We start from the raw sequence: 6,123 nt of genomic DNA, 5'->3' as shown, positions 1-6,123 counted from the left end.
AGAGTGGGGAGCAGAACAGGCAGATCGGCAAAGTGCACTGCTGAAGGGAGCAGCAGGTGAGATAGGAGAGGTCTCCTGCACCATGTGGGTCACCTCCAGGGCCAGGGATTGAACTCGAACTGAAGTGTCTGTGGCCAGCTTGTAGTGCTGCATCCTAACCTATTGTACCACCAGGGAGGGCCTGAGAACACTTGCTTTCAACAAAACACAAAATAACATTGCGAGATCTAATTCACATGAAGTGAGATGCCACAGATAGACATTCACCTCCGGAAAATGCAAACATAAAATATTTCTGGAGTCCAGTTACCACGGTGCAGCGAACAAGAAAAGAGCAGAAAAGAGCAGCTAGCAGGGAGACAGGACTGCCCATTCCAGCTTGCTTCATCCCTGGTAGGGTCCCAGCACTCGACGCATCATTAATTTCTGTTTTGTAGTCGAATAATTAGATATCAGAGAGACCAAGATTACAGAGTTCTCTGTTTTCCTTGCAGAACGCTCCCACCCTATGATAATCCTGGATGTTCTTTCCTCCTTTGGCTTCAAGGTAAGGGGAATTTGAAGCATTGCAGGGACACTGTGCACCTGGGATTTTCAGCCAAGTCTCTGGATGACTGTAGGGCAAGACCTCTGTCTCCGTGCCACACTGACTGAATTTTGTGTATGGTGTATGAGTCTGTCTCCACAAATTTCAATAGGGAGCTACTTTTTTTTCTTTCACCATCAAAGACAACTTTATTTACTCACAAAACTAAATCCAAAACCCTGTGTAGTGGACTGAGCTCAAGTTCAAGACACTGAGTTTGACTTGTCTTTCATGCATAGAAACATTACTCCCCACAAGAGCCTGTGAGGTAGATGTCACCACCTTCCCCCTCCCTGATCCAGGTTACCAATGGGGAAACGGAGGTACATATTAACAAAGACCAAGCCATGGGAGGAGGGAAACACAGGACCAGCTAGAGGATAGATTATTGCCTACAGCCTCACCTTAGGAGCCCAGGGCCACACTTTGGTTACAGTTTAGGTTGTTGAAGATGTTGGATCATCCACTAAAATAAAAATCTCCTGATCATACAGCAAATCCTCAGGTAGATGACTTTATATAGCAAAGCTTACTTATGCAATTTTTTGACTTCACATTTACAACTTTCCTACATGTCTACAATTCTTGTTGAAATAGGATGAAAAGTCAATGACATCACAGCAGTTGTTGATCTGAGTAAGATCAAGTAAGATCCCTAATGGCGCTTTTTAGAGACACCGGTCACACTGGCATGGGTTGGGCCCTGCACTTAGTTAGGGTCTCCTTCTAGGGAGAAGACTTGAGAGACATGTGAGAGGAGAGGCCTCATGAAGGTGGGGGCAGAGATTGGTGAGACATTGAGATAAATGAAGAAACAAGGAGAATTTCTGGGGCCACCAGAAACAGGAAGAGGCCAGGAAGAATCCTGCCTGGAACCTTCAGGAAGAACCCGCCCACATATACCTGCATTCCGGACTTCTGGACTCTGCGAGAGATGGTGTTTCTATTGTTTTAGTCCGTGGTGGGCACTGCTTGGTCCCTGCAGTTCTAGGAACATGAGTGTTTTATGTCATGGTTTGATTATTCTCCTTTAGCTGTTCCAGTTTGCTTCAAAACAGTGTTGTAATGAACATCCTGGCACATGCTTCTCTGTACATTTTGCTAGGAGAGAGACGAAAAAGGAATTGCTGGGTTCATGAGTGTGCGTTTTTTTAAGCTCAATCCACCATGCCAAGATGCCTTCTTACCAGCTGCTGCTGACTTAGATTTCTACCACGCAGTTGTGTGAGGGGAATTATTTCCTTCCATCCTCGGCAGAACCGACACTGACACCATCACATTGTCCACACAGCAATGAGACCATCTGGGGCTCATTGCATTCTTCTAGAAGCTGTGGCAACAATGAGGATGAGTATATGGGGGTTCTGGTAACCTGCACATCCTAACATGAAGGACCATCGCAGAGACACTGGCCATGAGCCTTCCTGCCTGTCCTCTGGGGCACCCTCACCTCTATGGGCTATGGGAAATTGGGATTTCCTTGGTGCAGACATCAGTGTGGGCCCAGCGTGAAGTTTAACAGGAATCTTTGTTAGGATCTTCATTACAACATACTCCGTGTCGTTTCAGTAGGTGATTTAGCTCCCTGAGGGACGGTGACATTCTCGAGACCATGGACCATGTCGGTTATCTTTGTGAGGATGCAGAAGATTCAGATGATGCTGGGGTCCCATAGGCAGAGAAGTGATGTTTGCAGCTTCTTTAGGGTTCTGCAGTTGCTCCCCACCCGCCCCCCTCTGTCCCAGCAGATCTCTGCAGACACATGTGGTTTATCCTCAGAATGTCAGTTACTTGGTCAGGCTGTCCTGACCCCAGAAAATGACTCAGGTCCCTCAGGCACACCCCAGACCCTCATTGTTGGGAGTCCTACCCAGAGACAGAGAGAGAGGCAGGCTCCAGGGTTGTCGAAATAGGCAGGTTCTGCTGACGACTGCTTAAAATTCATGTTGCCATAGCAGTGTGGCATTAGGCCATGGGTGATCGGCTATACAGGGCTTTGATCTCGGCTAAGGCAGGGTTTCTTTTGCTCTTGAGCTGGTTCCGAAGGGACTTTGCCTTGGGGTCAAGCTTTGGCTTTGCCCCTGGGCCTGGGGATTGTCCCAGAAGCAGTGAACTGGGGATAGGAAGACAGACTGAGGCCCTCAGAAGTCAACTGAGCCTTGAGACAAGTCTGGGGGAGTTGGCTTGAAACCCTCAGGGCAAGAGATCTCTGATCTGAAGAGAAAGCAGTGAGATGGGTCTGTAATGAGGGGCGCATATGCACTGCTTGACTTGAGAGGAAAGTGCAAATGAGAGGCTCTGGATGTGTTTTTAGTGGCAGGGCTGAGGGAGACAATTGTTTACCAATAGATGTGTTCTAGGTTGGCATGTTTCAGCAATAATAATGTAGGAATTCATTCCACACCCATTTGGGAGACCTTACTGTGTGGCTGGTGCTGAGGGAATGCAAGAATGGCTTGTAAGGCTTCAGCCCTCATGGACTTCCCAAGATGTCTGGGCATTTCAACATAAACATGCATCGAAATAAGAAAAGGCAAGAAGAGACCAGCAGGCTTGAGGAAATGGATTTTCAAAGGCAGGAGAATTGCCCTGCTGGACTCTATCAAAATCAAAACTTCAGCTTATTAAAGAAAACCACCCACCAGCAGAAAATAAATAGGCAAGTAATGAATGGGGAGAACATTTGCAATATTTCACTCCTAAGAAAGGATTTGCATCCAGAATATATAAAGAATTCCTGCACTCAATGAGAAAAGGACAAGTAGCTTAGCTAAACATGCATAAAATATTTAAGACGGACAGTTCATAAAATAATACTTACAAAGAGCCAAGAAGCAACCATGAGGGGCCTCCCTGGTGGTGCAGAGGTTAAAATCTCAGCACTATCAAGCTATTGCAGACAGCTGATTCACAGGGCACAGCAGACCTCTCCTGTCTCCCTGCTGCTCCCCTCAGCAGTGGATTTCAGTAGATCCACCTGTTCTGCTCCTCACTCTGTCTCTGGTGAATCCTCTTAGCCCCTGCACCTCTGACCTCTACTCTAATTGTTGTGTGCATAAATAAATAACATAAATCTTAAAAAAAAAATAATTTAGTTCAAATATTTTAAATGGAAATATTTTACATATAAATTATGATTTCCAGATTCTCTTGAAGATTCCAGGTTCTCATACTCCCACATGACCAGTCTTGCTTAGAGCTGAGAGGTGGCTTTTCTGATGGGAAATGTACCTTCCAACTTTTTTTCTTACTGGTGCCTGATTTACATTACCCACCTTTCCCCTGTAGGCATTAGCTTGTGCAATCCCTGATTAAACACCAAATTTAATCTTCAGATTTTATCAGAGCATCAAAGAATTCTTTCCAGAAACCACATCACTCTGGCATCTGTCCATCAGCTTATGAAATTCATTACTTGGATCGTTGCAGGAAGTTGTTGAGATGGTGTTTCCCTACAAATCATAAGACAAGTATTCTTTGCACTTAGCAACAGAAGATACTTTTTCTTTGCCTCAGTTGTGATTTTTTTTAAAATGCCATGGATGCTATGAATTACGTGGTCAATCATGACTTTCTGAGCACTGGCTCCGGGGAAGAGCAGAACTAAATCTTCTATAAAATGTGTCAGAGCTCTACAACAGCTGTTATACACGTAGGAAACAAAATGGAAGGTGTTGCATTAAAGCATCAATAGCAATGCCACAAGCAGACCCTGAGATGAGGCTTCACAGACTTACTATAAAAGTGCTTCTAGAAGAGCCCTATGAGGGAGTGGGAGAAATGGGACAGGGAAGTGGGATAAGGATGAGGCCAGTATGGTCAGTTTCTGTGTCCTCTCACACGGGGGCTGTGGAGTGTGAGTCCAGCCTCATGTAGTTTCATACTTTTTCACAAAGAGTCCACTCAGCCACCCCACCTCTGGGCACATTTGGGCAAGGCAGCTCTAGTCACCTGAGGGCCAAGCCTTCAAAGAGTCACAGGTACTGAAGCAAGAAGACCACATAGAACCCAGGAGAGATGGGGGCACTGAGTGAGCACACTCACTCTCCAGTGATCATTTCTGAGAAATAAAATAATGTGTGGTCACTATTTTTTTTTTAAATACACTTTTCTTATGTTCAGATTTTCTACATAATTGAAACATGTTCTTTTTATAACAGAATAAAGACAAATAAAATATAAAATCGTCTTTTGACAGTATTTTTCCTCTAGCCATTCATCTTTCTTTTCTCCCACTTGCTAAGCTTCCATTAAAGAAATGTAAGACAAATCTTACTGATTTCTTTGAAACAATATATATTCATTGTAGAAATGATAGGAGATACAGATAAGTAAAAGTAGATAGTACTCCCTCCCCAATTCTACCACCCAGAGATAAGACACAGTGACCACTTTCAAGTAGGTGTGTGTCCCTGGTGGAGCAATGGGTTAAAGCACAGCACTGTGAAGCTGGAAATAGCTTGACAGCTCTGAGACTTAACCCCTTGCACTATCAAGGAGGGCCCCAGTTCTAAGACTCTTGATACCTGCTGATCATTTGCAGTTAAAGCTCAAGCAAGTCCCTGACCAACAGAGCATGGGTGTTTGTGGCTCACTGGGCAGGACTACACTGAAGCACACTCCCTAGGGCTTCTCACAAGGTCCCCAGAGGGCTGGAACTTTGGTGTTCTATGGTGGAAGCCCAGCCATGTGATCCATTGGTGTTCCTCCCTTCCTGTTCCACTTCCTGGCCTCCCTCATGTGCTTTCTGCACTCACTTCCTAAATAAGCAAGTTCCCCTCAAATCCATGTCTCAAGGTCTCTGTGGGGGAGGTGGTGAGGATGATATATGGTGATTTTACAACTGAAACAAAGATCAGAAGAAACAATACCTCAATAAACCCCAACACATCAAGTGCACACTGAAGATATTCCATTCCATTCCATTCCACTGGACACAATCTGTTAAATGCACTTGATGACCCACTCTCAGATCTCAGTCTGCAGTTTTAAAATCACCCCCCTGAAGGGTGGGCATATTAGGGAGATCAGGGTCTCGATCACTAGGGGAGTTTTGATAGCTGTACCACCCCCTATGAGGTGCAGTGGGCCAACTGAGGTCAGCCGGGAGGGCTGCTGAGGTCTGTGGATGTCTCCATTCTGTTACATTTCAACCTGACATGTCTTGTCAAGGATCTACTTCATCGGCCTCTGTTGACCATCCTGGCACGAAGCCAAAGAGAAACAATGCCCTCCTTTTCTCTAAATAGTCCTTGGGGTCACCTCCAGAAGAGCAGGGCAGGGAGTGAGGGCGGGGAGAGCAATTAAAGAGGAGGAGGAGGAGGAGATGTGGATTTTCAAAGGTCAGCTGCAGTATGATGAGGGAACGCTTGGAGATTGATTCCGACGGCCTTTCCTGATTGGAAAAACAACAATAAAAGGGAAAAAAAGCCTAACCCGCAAGTGGGGTAGAAGTAGAAGAACACTTTAATTCATAAGGAAAAGAGCTTGAATAATTGATGCCGCCGCCATGCCAAAGATAATTTCAGCTCTCTCTC

Source organism: Condylura cristata, unplaced genomic scaffold, assembly GCF_000260355.1.
Source record: "Condylura cristata isolate star-nosed mole 26May11 unplaced genomic scaffold, ConCri1.0 scaffold00038, whole genome shotgun sequence".
Classification (NCBI taxonomy): domain Eukaryota; kingdom Metazoa; phylum Chordata; class Mammalia; order Eulipotyphla; family Talpidae; genus Condylura; species Condylura cristata.
Note: the sequence above shows the minus strand (reverse complement) of the source record.